Source organism: Chionomys nivalis, chromosome 1, assembly GCF_950005125.1.
Source record: "Chionomys nivalis chromosome 1, mChiNiv1.1, whole genome shotgun sequence".
NCBI classification, from domain to species: Eukaryota; Metazoa; Chordata; class Mammalia; order Rodentia; family Cricetidae; genus Chionomys; species Chionomys nivalis.
The window spans coordinates 2,048,508-2,062,885 of record NC_080086.1 but is presented as its reverse complement, the minus strand read 5'-3'; the positions used below and the strand labels follow the sequence as shown (position 1 = coordinate 2,062,885).

Genomic DNA, 14,378 nt, shown 5'->3' with positions numbered 1-14,378 from the left:
TGACCATGAACACAATGCCACCTCACACTCCTAAGACTGTGCCCTTCCACACCAAGATGGGCTATATACGCTATCTACCTGTTACAACTAGGGAACCCAAAGCATCCCTTCCTCTCTTACACTCTTGCTTGTCAGGGATCCGGCCTGAGTGACGGGAAGACTAACGAGCAAGCACACTTGCTCTGCGGTGTTGGGGAGTTCTGCCGAAGGGTTTGGGAGTCTGTTAACAAGAAACACCGACCTCAGGTCAGCACCTGGGGACGTCACCTGTCGGCTTGGAACTGCGTAGAATGTGAAGATGGTCCGTGCCATTTCTAACAGCACCACCATCTGAAATCCTTTTTAAAGAATGTTTTTATATGCTTATAAATGTATATCTGTGTGTAGACCCATGTGCAGTTACCTACAAAGCCCAGAAGAGGGCACTGGATGCCCCGCAGCTGTTATTACATGGGTGCTGGGCACTCAGATCCTCTGTAAGAGCAACCAGTATATTGAAGTACTGAGTTTCACAAGCTGAATTCATTTTTGTTTTTGATGATCTTAGCATAGAATCTTTATTTTTTATTTGAGATTTTTCTAATTAAATTTTTTTCATTTATTTTACATGCCAACCAGTTTCCCCTCCCTCCTTTCCTCCACTTCCCTCTCCCCATCTCCCACCTACCCTGGCCTCATCCATTCCACCTCTATTCAGAAAGGGGCAGTTCGCCCATAGGAGTCAACAAGGCACAGCATGTCAAGTTGAGAAGGACCAAGCTCCTCCCCCTTCATAAAGCTGGGCAAGGCATCCCAACATGGGGAGGGGGTTCCCATAAGCCAGCTCAGGCACCACAACAGACCAAACTACACACCCATGACCCACATGCAGAGGGCCTAGGCTGGTCCTGTGCAGTCTCTTTAGCTGTCAGTCCAGAGTCCGGGAGCTACAAGCTGAATTCTTAATGTTGGCTACGGGCCCAGGACAAGCTAGGCCAAAACGTCCATCTACGGTTTCTATCCAAGGAAGAAAATGTCACATACGATTTATAAAATTAGAAAACGCTGTGACCCCTGACTAGAAAAGGGTTGTCAATGTGCTGCTGTGTCCCCACTCCACTCTGCTTTCGTTATTCGGTCTTTTCCGGGACTTGAAGTCTGGCAGTCTGCAAGTCCTGTCCTTGGCTGAAGGGCCCCTCTCCTGTTGGTTTGGTCCATGGATCTCTCTGACTCTGAACCCAAAACATTCAGTCTTAGGCAGTAATAACTTTGCTACTGAAACAACTTCCACAGACACTGACCTTAAACGCCAGATATTATAAATGTAACAAATTCAATGTAGTCTGAAGCACGGAATCTCTGGAACCACAGACCGTCTATGGCCTCAGGATCAAGGCCGAGTCCTGGGGTGCCCCTTTTCCCATCGGGGACCAACACAGGGTATGGTGTGTGTGTTTCACAACTCGACTCATATACCTGTGCACTGGGCATGCTCATGAGTTCTCACAGCATAATTCAGTTCTCCCAGCAGCCCCACTATGATAGATATGACGCTCGCTTTTCTAATATAGGAACTCACACGGAGGAGGGCCAATGGCTCTAGTCATGCTGACATCCTCTCCCAAACGCTTCATCTTCTTTGGGATAAGATCTAACTTAACTCTGTGTGCTAGGCCAGGCTTGAGATCCCTGAGGACAAATTCCCACATAGGACCAGTTTAAAATATGACACCAGGATCCTAACACTCCGAGTGTGTGCTCTCTGCAGAGTTTGTCTTGGGTCTTATTCGTCTTTTTGGGTTTTTTGTTTGTTTGTTTGTTTTTAATCCCAGAGGCCAGTCCAATGGCCTGCACATAGTGAAAATCCAGTGAATGCTGGAGTATTTTAAAAGTACATTTTATGACTTTATTTCTGGATCATTGTGTAGCTACTTAAACTTCCTACTTCAGCCTCCTGAGTACTGGGATTTGCAAGCATGAGCCACCGTGCCCACTCACGGCTGCTTCTTTTAACCTCTCAGAAGTCTGCCCCCACCTCCAGAGCTTGCTGCTCAGAGTGTGAGTCATGCATGAGCGTGAAAGTTGCCTGGCAGGCAGCTCGCTGCAAATATAGAGACTCCCAGGTGATCTGTGTGGGCACTGAGACCTCAGCATACCTCTGCCATGCATTCTCTAGGGCAGCTGACGGTCAGGGCCATTCATGCCTTACACCAGCCTTCTCCCCTACCCACCACAAGGCCCCTGTAGAATGTAGTTTGGATGTTTCACTGACAGAAGCAGCTTGCTACCAGTCAGTTTTGCCTAGAAGCTAGGCTCCTCTCATAGACTCAGGAGTAAAAAGTCACAGTTTCCAAAGTCCTTGGAGTTGGTAGATGTGGTGGTTTCAGTGAAAAAGGTTCCCACAGGCTCACAAAGAGTGGCATTATTTGATATGTGGCCTTGTTGGGGTAGGTATGGCTTGTTGGAAGAAGTGCGTCACTGGGGGGTGGGATTTGAGGTTTCAAATGCTCAAGCCAGGCCCAATGTCTCTCTCTTCCTGCTGCCTTCTGATCCAGATGTAGAACTCTCAGCTCCTTCTCCAGCGCCATGTCTGCCCACACACCGCCATGCTGACAATGACCTGCCATGACGGTAATGAACTAGAATCTCTGAACCCGTGAGCCAGAGCCAATTAAACACCTTTAAAAGAGTTTTTGTGGTCATGTTGTCTCTTTACAGCAAATAGAAAACCTAACTAAAGCCAGGCATGGTAGTGCGTATCTTTAATCCCAGTACTCAGGAGGCAGAGACAGTTCAAGGCCAGCCTGGTCTACAAAGTGAGTTTCAGGACAGCTAGGGTTGTTACACAGAGAAACCCTGTCTCCAAAAACCAGAAAGAAGAAAAAGAAACCCTAACTAAGATAGAAGTTGGTACCACAAGTGGGGTATTGCTGTGATGGACCTAACTGAGCTTTCATTTAGAGGAACGTGGAGTTTCGGACTTTGGATTGGGAAAGCAGTTGAATGCTTTAAACCAGTAGGAGAACGGAAGGCAGTGGTACTGAGGGTGATTTGGACTGTGGGAGCCTGGCTCAAGAGGTTTCAGCCTAGCATTGGTTGTGTTGCTTGGTTACTGGTGGCCATGCTCATGCAGATCTATAATGAAAAGGAGCAGACTGAGAAAGGAAAATACAAAATGTACAGTTGGAGGAGAAAAAGAAGAACCAGAAAAAAGTTTAAAGAAAAGCCTGGTGCTAAACGGTATAAAGGAACTGTGAAAAGAAATTAAAGTAAAGCTTGGTGGTGCATGCTATTAATCCCAGAACTCAGAGAAAGAAGAGGCAGGTAGATCCCTGCATTTGAGGCCAGTCTGACCTACAGATCAAGTTCCAGGACAGTCAAGCTTAGACAGTGGAGGAAACCACAAAACAAAAAGCTGGTGAGAATGTATTTGAATAAAGTAGCCATGTTCCAGCCCTCCCGCATCCATCAATAATCAAGAAAATACCTCAAACATGCCCACACAGGTTCCCTCCCCTGGAGTGACTCCAATTTTTATCAAGTTCATTAACTAGCAAAGGCAGACCCTGTCCATCTCCTCTCCTCGCTGTGATCTAATTGGCTCCCAATTGGCTCTCCTGCGTGCACACAACACATTGATGCCACAGCTCTCAGTGCTCTCTTGGTCAACAAGAGTTCATGAAGGCTCTGCACCACTTCACAGAGCCTGTGAGGTTTCTCACACTTATACTCTTCACAGATACACTAAAGGTCACTGTTCCATTGTACACGTTCTTTTAAGCGAAAATGAATTATTTTTAACCCTAGTAATTTGACCACTGATTTAATGGCTACAGCTCCAGAGAGTCTTCACCAAGAATAATTTAGAAAGGCTGCTTGCATCCAAGGGAAGATAGAGACTTACCAAAGCAAGGCAGAAAATTAGTCCCTACAGGATATTATTTAGCTGGAAATTCTTCAAAATCAGCAGAGGGGGGAAAACTGCAATAATTTTATAATAATGGGTTAGTGGCTTTCGTGTGTAATAACTCATGTCAGCTAGAATGGAGGCTTAGACCTTTCATAAATGAACTCAGAGAGATTAACTACCACTTAACATAGCCTGTTAATGCGGGTCCTCGAGGACTCCATTAACGTCCATCTGAGTGACACACTGCAAATACAGCTGTCAGGGCTCTCCCAGGGAATTCTGGGAAACAGTGTATCAGTAAATCCTACGAGGAAAAGCACCCATGATGATCCTAACACCCAGGGTGTGGCTCTGTGACTGTTGCTAAATTTTAAGCTCCTCTGTGAGTGGACTTTGAGTCTTTGTGGTGGTTTGAACAAGAATGGCTCCATTGGCTCATAGATTCGAATGCTTGGTCACCAGGGAGTGCCACTATTAGGAGGCGTGGCCTTGTTAGAGGAAGTGAGTCACGGACGTGGGCTTTGGGGCTTCAAGTGCTCAAGCCAGGCTCAGTGTCTCTCTTCATGCTGCCTGCTGATTTGGATGTGAACTCCCAGCTACTCTCCTGCACCACATCTATCTGTATAGTGCTTCCCACTATGATGATAATGGACAAAACCTCTGCACTATAAGCCAGCCCCAGCTAAGTGTTTCCCTTTATAAGAGTTGCTGAGGTCATCATGCCTCTTTCCAGCAACTGCACACTGACTACATCTAAAATAACCTTACTAATCTTTTTGTTGTTCTTAATCCCAGTCCAATGACCTCAAAGCCACTCTTAGTGATGGATGAACAGAAGGAATGACAATGAGTCATGGCCACTGCAGAGGTAGATTTCTCTACAGGAGCTCTACTAGACTAGACTGCCCTCAACTGTGATCACGTGGACCTTGTTTAGCACCGTGTTATCTGTGTAAGCCTCCAACATAAACGCTCACCTTGTACAACTCTGCAGCAGGACTCAGCTCTCTGAAATCAATTTATGAAAGCTAAAGTTCCTCAGAATGGGTCTCTGAAATCAGCAATACCCTCAGAATGGGTTCCTGAAATCGTAATACCCTCAGAATGGGTTCCTGAAATCAGTAATACCCTCAGAATGGGTTAAATAAGAAAAACATCAAGTAGAAGTTAGATTTTGCTCAGAATGTGAAGATTTTGCAGCTCAACATTTGTGGTTTCAGGGAACTTCCCTCTGGTTGTACTTTCCTCTGTGAAAACATTCCCAAAGGCTCACTTTCCTGGTTCCATCTTGATGATAGGTATTCAGGATTTGTCACATTTTTCTTCCAGTAATCAGAGATATGTTAAGTTTACTGTTTTACAAAAGTTTCTGGATTTCTGTCAACGGATCCACATTCGTCTCAACAGAAGTAGCTGACTGCTTGGAAAAAGAATTAATGCAAGGGATGAACTTGGAAAGCACCAGTAGCAGATACAGAACTGCGGACTGGTGACGTGCAAGCAGCAGTGGAGTTTCTCAACAGTAAATGGCTCTCTTAGTTAGGGCGCTATTGCTGTGAAGAGACACCATGACCACGGCAGTTCTTATAAAGGAAAACAATTGCAGCTTGCTCACGGTCCAGAGGTTTAGCCCATTATCATCATGGTAGGAAGCATGGTGACGTGCAGGCAGACATGGTGCCATAGAAAGAGCTGAGATTCTTACATCCTGACCCACAGGCAACAGGAAGTGGTCTGTCTCACTGGGTGTAGCTTGAGCAGAGGAGACCTCAAAGCCTGCCTCTACAGTGACACATTACCTCCAACAAGGCTGCACCTCCTAATTGTGTCACTCCCTTTGGGGGCCATTTTCTTTCGAACTACCACAATGACATTAACACAGAGATCCATAACTGGTCAACGTATAGAGAACAAGAGACTTCAGAGTACTCAGCCATAAATGGATGTCTATATCACACTCTCCCTCTCAGTGCTCAGGGCTCTAAGTTAAAGATTGGGTGAAAAGATTGTGAGAGCCAAACAGTAGTGTAGGAATTTAAGGAAAGGGTATAGACAGAAGTTTCTGACCTGTCCGGCTCCACAGTTACTCAGTTCCAAAGAAAACACACAGGGGCTTCTATTAACAATAAACTATTTGGCCTATTACTATTACTAAACTATTCAGGCTTATTACTAACTAGCTCTTACAACTTTATTAACCCATAATTCTTGTCTATGCTTAGCTACATGGCATGGTAACTTTTCTCAGTAAGGCATTCTCATCTTGCTTCCTCTGCATCTAGCTGGTGACTGTGTCTCTTCCTTTCTTCTTCCCAGAATTCTCTTATTCTGGTTGCCTCACCTATACTTCTTGTCTACTGGCCAACGAGTGTTTTATTAAACCAATACGAGTGACAAATCTTTACAGTGTACAAGAGGGTTATTCTATAGGAAGGGTGTTTTCCAAACACGATAGTTTAGATGCATACATGAACTCACAATGATTGTGTCATTATGCATAAGACCCCTGCAACTTCAAACCAGACAAAAATCCCAGCATGGGTTTGTGGTGGCAGGGGGAGTGGGCACAAAGTCTCACTCCTCGTGAGGAGCTATTGGTATTTGAATGCTCCTGGGGAAGGGACAGTCAGTATTCTTCAGTGGTAAAACACTGGATATAGGACCACAATCTGGGCAGCCCCTCCCATAGCAGTAGTTGATTAATATACTAGACTGGATAGGTTTGTGAAAGGGGGAGAGAAGGAATGAAAAGAAAGGAAACTCCAGTCTGAGCAAGGAGTGAAAGATGGGTGCATCAACAGGAAGTCCTCTGCATTACTGAGATTGACAGTGTATCGTTGCCGCTTCACTGCTGCTGGGTCAAAAATGATGTTTCCCATAAACAAAGGAGATTTTTATTTCTACTTTTATGACAGGAGACATTACCAGCTCTTCAGAAGAGCTGCTGTGTGAAATTCAAACTACAGACATCTCAGGAGATGGGCTTTGTAAGCGTGGGCTTTCTAGGGCTCTGCTTCCCACACAGGATGGGAAGGCTCCTGGCTGCCCAGTGCAGCCTCCGCATACGATTCCTGAGTGCAGTGTGGCCCAGGCAGTGCATAAAAGCATCTGGCTGGCTGCAGTTATGAAATCCACACACAGCCGCCTAGAAGGCACATTCCTGTTAAATGACAGCGAAAACTGGAAACCTCTGATCAATTCAAACACACTGCTGGGCTGGGGAGATGGCCCCATTGGTAAAGATCCTACTGGACAGACACAAGGACCTGGGTTTGTTCCTTAGCAGGTACGTGTGATTGATTGTAGGGATAAGTCCCGCCCCTTAGGGGGCGTGTTCGCCTCGGGCTAATGTTTACCTATAAATCTGGCGAGTGTTTTTGCCCCCTACTCAAGCGTGTAGCCTGCTAGCTAACACAGCACACTCTCAGGTGCCAGTGCCGAGTCTGAGATACACTCGGCCACACAGGCCCATTCTGCCCCGCCTGCTCGCCAGAGCAATTAACCCCCTCCCTGCCTGCCTTGGCTAAGTTTGCAGTGGAACCCCACCGCCTGAATTAGCTGAAGCTCAAGTATCTGCGGTTTTGCAACAAAAGCCACCACAGCGGCAGATTTGGTCTGATACAAAGTGACTTGGCCAGGCGGTGGTGGCGCACGCCTTTAATCCTAGCACTCGGGAGGCAGAGGCAGGCGGATCTCTGTGAGTTCGAGACCAGCGTGGTCTACAAGAGCTAGTTCCAGGACAGGCTCCAAAACCACAGAGAAACCCTGTCTCGAAAAACAAACAAACAAACAAACAAACAAAAAAAAACAAAAAAAAAATGTAACAGCGTAAACGAATGCAGACAGATTGTAAAAATATATACAGCTTTAATGGGGAAATAGACTTACAGAACCACAGTTCCTGCGGAGACCAGGAAAGCAGAAGCAAGCCCTGCGAGCACGCTCACCAGATTTATAGCTAAACATTAGCCCGAGGTGAACACGCCCCCCTAAGGGGTGGGACTTATCCCTACAATTGATATCAAACTTGTATTCCCAGCACTCAGGAAATCTTTGTGACTCGTTGGTCAGCTAGCCTAGCCTACCTGGCAAATGCCAGGACAATGAGAGGCTCTATCTTCTACTTAAGGGAAGAGATTTGGGTCTCCCAGCAGCTGGCTGTCATCTTAAGCTATTTAACCAGTGGCACAGGTAGAGTTTGTCCGCCTGTCTCTCATCCCTTATTAATGTTACGCCAAGAAGCTGAGCTTCAGATTGGATATGAGATACTATGTTCCTTGGTTACAGTAACATCTCATAACTTGTTCATCTTTATTGGATGCTGGGTCCTATATTAAGTACTTATATGTATTACCTTTAGTACTTAAGAAAAATGCAGTTTCTAGAATTATTTCTACTTTATATACAAGTAGTTGAATCCACACCAAGTTAAACTGTTTTCCTGCAGCAACATGTAGATAACCAGAGATGGTAGCAGCTACCTGTTCCAAGAAAGAGCATGGCCTGATGTCACTGGATGTCAAGGTCCTCTCTGCCGTTTACTGGCACATGATCCTGTCCTGGTCAATTCTCTGTTTGGACAGGAGAGTTGTGGGGGTGGTACCCCTGCTGCTCCTAGCAGACAGGAGTAAACCAACCATCACGCCTGTCAGTTGGAGGAAGAGTGAGGGCGGAAGACCCATGTGCTCTCCAGCAGACAGGCTGGAGAGGTGGGATTCTGTGGAACACAGGGGAAGAAGGAAGCTGGCAGAACTGACAATGAGTCCCTTAGAAGGAGAGGAATCCTTCAGTCAAGTTTTACCTTCCTAAGTTCTGCCCAGGATGAAACCTGTAGGCCATCAATAGATGTGAGAACACACAGCACTCACATATATCTGTCTTTCTGCCCTTCTTTGCTTCTCTTTCTGGTGTATGGGAGCATTTTTAACCTTGAAAGCGTTTTGATCCTTCCAACAACCAAATTGGGTTTTTGTGCCAAAGCCATAGTCTGCTGGACTGCCTCAAGATCAAGGTTGAAGTGTTGGGAGCCTAAAGTGTGACAGCGTCTGCAGAAGTTCCCAGTGCACGGCATGTTACCTTTAGACTTTAGTTCCTGACTTAAGCCACCTCCCTCGGGGTCTGCCCTGTGGGGCTTAGGACAGCTCAGCCTCAAAGGCACACAGAGGAGATTGACAACTGGAGTCTTGAAACACTTGTACTTGGCAAGGCAGTTGTGCTGTGGGAACTCCTTCAGCCAATAGCCTCTAAGATACTGACCCACTTTGGGTGTGGTCTCATGCACTAAGTATGTAGACACAAAGCGTCCATGGGGCCCCTTGGCTGCTGGATTTGGTTCCAGCTCCCCGTGCACACAGAGGATTGTGGATTGCTACTCTTTCTGTGCGTTTATCCCCTAATAAACTCTGTGAGTTTAACCACCAATAAATAAACCTTTATGATACTCCATTCTGGGCTAGGGTGGAAACTTTTCATACTGAAACCCAGTTGGGCTTGGTGCATTATCTTTTCCTAGAGATATCTGTGCAGGGAAAGCTGATGACAATCCTTCCTGAGAATGTAAACAAAAACTGCTTCCTGTGGAACTCTGCTCTGTCCTGGACCGTGTTTATCATAGCCAGAGAACTCCACGAAGGCTCGAAAACCCTGGCATCATAGTGTGAGCATCGTTGTGGGGGCTAAAACCCTGGCATCATAGTCTGAGCACAGTTGTGGGGGCATTGCTTGCAGAAGTACTGCCATGATCTGCTCATTCTCAGTTAAGGGATGACAGCAAAAGTTTTCATTTCCCAGATAAATGACTGTGAGAGGAGGGGAAATGGGACATTTTTAGTGGACTGGAATAGTTTTCTGCTCACCTCTGTAGGCGCATCACACTGCCCCATGTTTGCCGCCACCGTGCTCCCAGGGCTGACAGGCAGTTATAGGCGCACTGGGCTAGACCAGGCTGCGGGCTGTTCTGGCAGCTCCTTCTCTGGAGGCAGGAAAAGTGGGAACTTTGCCAGGCCACGTTCAGCCTAGCAGCCCTCACCCCTGGGGGAGTGACCAATCCTCCAATAACTTTAACTTTAAGTTTTGCTGAGGGCCTCAGTCAATGTAGTCTGGCAGGTGTCTTTCATACACTGACCACTGGTCAGTATTAGCTGGGTCTGGGTTTGCTGAGGACAGGAGAGTGGAAATGAGTGGTGAGGGGCAGGAAATCCTGAATGCTGAGACATTTGGACTCTGTGCCAACGCAAAGTGCACAAGAGGATGAAGGAGACAGGAGCAAAACAATGTCATACGAGGGACTGAACAGAGGGGGGATCTAACCAAGGCATGAGCAGGCCAGCAGTAAGGTGGGATAAGCGGAGACCTGCGCTCATTGCAGGAGGTCTGGTAACAGAAAGGCCTAGAAAGAACCCGACACGGAGATGGCGACTCATGAAGGTCAGGAGGAACGAAGACAGTGGGAGAAAGGAAAGTGGAGCGAGTGGAGGTAAGAGACCAAAGGTCGGAGGTCAGAATCCAGGAACTAGGGAATGAAGACGTTCCCACGCCTAGAAAGTCAGTGTTGCAGCAGCCATGGTGGGAAGGACCCAAGTGCAGTGGAGATGGATGAACAAAAGAGAGGAAGCTGACGGTTACTGGAGATCGCTATGGATGGATGGTGGCAGAGGTTTGGAGCAGGGGGTAGGGTGGGGGTGGGTACTGTCCAGTGCTCAAGATGGTGATGTTGGACAAGTGTAGATGAAGATGCAGATAGCATCACGGGATGCCGAGCTGGGCTGGAAGCTAGAGAATTACTGCAGAAGGCAGGCATGAGTTAGGCTGAGATGAGGTAAGGAAAGTAAAGCATGTTTTCTTGGTAACAGCAATTTCTCGGGTCTGCTCTGCTTGCTAGAGGCAAGCAAGTGCTCTCATCTAAGAGAGGCTTCCTGACTCAGCTTTAGCTGCAAAACCCTGCAGCTCTTAAGAGGTTCTGCCACGAAACACTTGAATGGTGTTGATGAAAAGCTGAACGCATGCTTGCTTGTTTTCAGCTGTAGCAGGAAAAAAGTTGTGTTGTTTTAAAATGCGGACTTTCTGGGCCATCCTGCCAGGGCAAACTCTGACTGTTTGAGGCAGGAGGGCCGACTACAGAGAGAGGACTTGAGTGTTGTCTGTGGATATAGTGTTACAGCTTGCTTGCTGGAAGGGACCTTGAAACGCCACAGAGTTGTGGTGATAAACATGGCTACAGCCGGTACCTCAGCCATGAGGCTGGAAAGTTAAGGAATGGGCTGGATCCAGCCATCAAAGCCACAGCTTTAAACCTACCCATATTGCTCAGTAATTTAAAGGCTCATGTGGTCAGAAAAACAGAGAGAGATACAGTAAAGAGAGATTCAAAGACAAAGAAAACCTTTAAATGATTTACAGTGTATTTAAAAATATATGCAGGCTAAAAGTTAAAGTTCTTAAAAGTAAAAAAAAAGGAAGAAAGAAAGTAGTTGGGTGTGGTAGTACACACCTTTAATACCAACACTTGGGAGGCGGAGGGAGATTGACCTCTGTGACTTCAAGGTGTGGCAGTACATGCCTTTAATCCCAATGCCTGGGAGGCAGAGACAGCTGGATCTCTGAGAGTTCAAGGACAGCCTGGTCTACAGAGTTATTCCAGGACGAAGATATACAGAAAATATAAAATAAAAGTAAAAATAAATGAAATAGAGGTTAAAATAAAGCACACAAAGATGGAAAATACACAGAGAATCTTGATACTTTATGCTATTATGCTCTCTTTGAATTGTTTGAATGCTGAGGAAGGAGCAACAGCTGCTAAAAGATATTTGTTTATAAATGCTGCTGAACTAATCCAAGATAGATATTTTCAAAATACCTTGACTTTAAAATTTGAATCTAAGGACATGATGCTTTGGAAAGGAGTTTCTTTTGTTTTCACAGAGGATGAGACTCTTTGGGTTATTTCTGTCACAATATGGTATGATAGACCACGCCCTCCCGAAAGGTTGCTGTGAACACCTTCAAAAATTTACTTTGCCCAACTGCTGACTGAGATGAACCTAGCAGACAGGTTATCCCATAAAAGTCCTGAATAACAGCGCCCCCATTCAGCAGGAAGCAGTTTGGAGAGAAATAACTACACACATATTCCCAAATATTGTTTATAAATGTTCTTTTACATTTAAAGGGGATATGATACAGATATGAATAATTTGCATTGATATGGATTTTTTGCTTTTTTGATATAAATTTAAGGTCAATTTTGTTATATGTATATGTATTTCTGATCTTGATTAAGGTATTGTGATTGTGTAGTTCATGTAAAAATGTAATGTATATAGGTTGTTAATGGATAATCATTAATAATAGTCAAGTTTGTAGTCATGTTAGTTAAGACTTTCTAGATGTACATAGATGTATTTTAGATAGGCATTCTTCATATCTTTCAAAGATTATAGAATATGGCATTTTAAATGTTTTAATAACTTAGGGGTTTTCATGACAATGAGACATGTCTGCTCCTGGCAGCACCAATCTACTTCAAGAAGAAGATGGGCATCGAAGAGACATCTTATGGAGTTTGATAGCCATTTGGGCAAGAAACTGCTCTTGCCTGGACTATTGTATAAACTGGACACAGAGAACCCACAGAGAGAGGACTACTGAACTTGCCTAAAGGTGAGATGATCTTTCGGGGTTCCTGATTCATGAAAGAGTCTGCGAGACATTCTGCAGGACACAGCAGATAGTGACTGAACTGCCTTTGAAATTTCCTGCTTCATGGAAATGTCTCTGGATACTATGGACCTGAAGGCCGAAGATGGATGCCCCAACGGTACAGAGAAACTTTGGGTGACTGTCCAGGCAGTGAGATGTCCCTGTCATTTCTAGAGTTTGGAAGTTGCTTATTTCTTGTTTGCTTAGGTAATATTGTATCTTTCTGGAGTCTTTGATGGAGTTGAAGAATAGTTAGTTATAGTTATAGTTTTCCTTTGTTATGATAAAAGATAAAGTAGATGTAAATATTGTAACTGTAATTCTTGCTTGATAACTGTTTTGTTATATGTAATTTTGCTATGTTAAAGTGAAAGCCTTCCTTTTTGTTCAAACAGAAAAAGGGGAAATGATGGAGGAAGGTCATTGGCTAATAAAGAAAACTGCTTGGCCCTCATAGGTTAGAACATAGGTGGGTGGAGTAAACAGAACAGAATGCTGGGAGGAAGAGGAAGTGAGCTCAGATACAGGGCAGCTCCTCTCAGAGGCAGACGCGATGAAGCATTAAAGAAGATAAAACACACCACTGTTCGGTTTATCACACAGCCCCGTTGCTGCATGTTCTAGTACGTTCTGCCATTGTTTTCACCATCAGAGTCACAGAAACAGTTTAGACACCGTATCCTCTAATGGGATGGAAGTTGTAGCGATGGGCAGGGGTACGACGTGAGCCCTTACATTTCTCCATTTTTCATTTTAGTAACAAACACCACCATCTGTTTTAATCGTGCATTCACATAACTGTTTCCCCATACCCTGATTTTAAACGCTGTTGTGCCCTCTTGACAACTGGGGACTTCTGAAACCTTTGCCCATAAAAATCACAAGTGTTCCTTGCATCTTTCTTGTCTTTTTCCGTTTTCCCCTTTTGGTATTTTAAGTCCCAAGAAAAGCTGTCATCCATCACTATGATCTCACTCTTCCACCATGATGTGTTGTGCAGACTCGCAATGGAGAAGCTTCAAACAGCTCAGGACACGGCCCGGATGAGACCACAGACAGGTGGGTAACCCTTAGACGCTACTGCTGAAGCAGGGGTCATATCATTCCAAGAATCTGAGCAACTTGCAGTGAGCTGGATGGCATTCTCTGACAGAGCGACTTCTCATTTTTAGACTTTCAGGCCTGGACAAAAGAGCTGTGCTTCCCTCAAAGTCAAGGTTATTAGAAAAGGCAGTGGGGGCCAAGAGAGAAATCATCCCCAAGTGTGGTTATTGCATATTTGAAGTATAGCTGCTCAGAGATGGGCTGTGAGTGTCAAATATGTATTAGATTTCACAGATTAAGTATAAGGACGCAAGTCATCTCATTCATATCTTCAATGTTTTATGCTAAAAATTTAAACTATCATAAAATATTAATCATGCACTAAAATAATAATTTAGACACATTAGGGTTTAATTAAATATATGATTAAAGTTCATTTTTATGTTTTAAAATATGACTTCTTGACTTGGATCGCAGTTTTCACACAGCAGCTGGTGGCCATTTCTCAGCTGGCTGGCACTTCCCACGTGGGCCACTAGGAGGCAGTGGTCAGGGCTGAGTTAAAAGTACCGAGGTTTCTCTGGTGCAAACTTTAGTGTGCTCGTTTATTAACTAGGAATGGGGAGGGGCTGCCTCTTAGGAATGGTCAGACCTGAGCTGCTCGTAGGCAAAGAGTGAGCACTGTGTTCTACACTACAGAAAGAGGCATGGTTTTATAAAACCAACTGCAGTAACTCAAAAGCTG

The 14,378-nt window shown here is 45.1% G+C and overlaps 1 protein-coding gene across 1 annotated transcript in view; it reads right to left on the bottom strand.

Annotated features, from left to right (window-relative positions):
* Tmtc1 (transmembrane O-mannosyltransferase targeting cadherins 1) overlaps positions 1–14,378 on the bottom strand; it is a 205,093-nt gene that overhangs the window by 25,999 nt on the left and 164,716 nt on the right. The gene's annotated exons all lie outside the window — the stretch shown is intronic.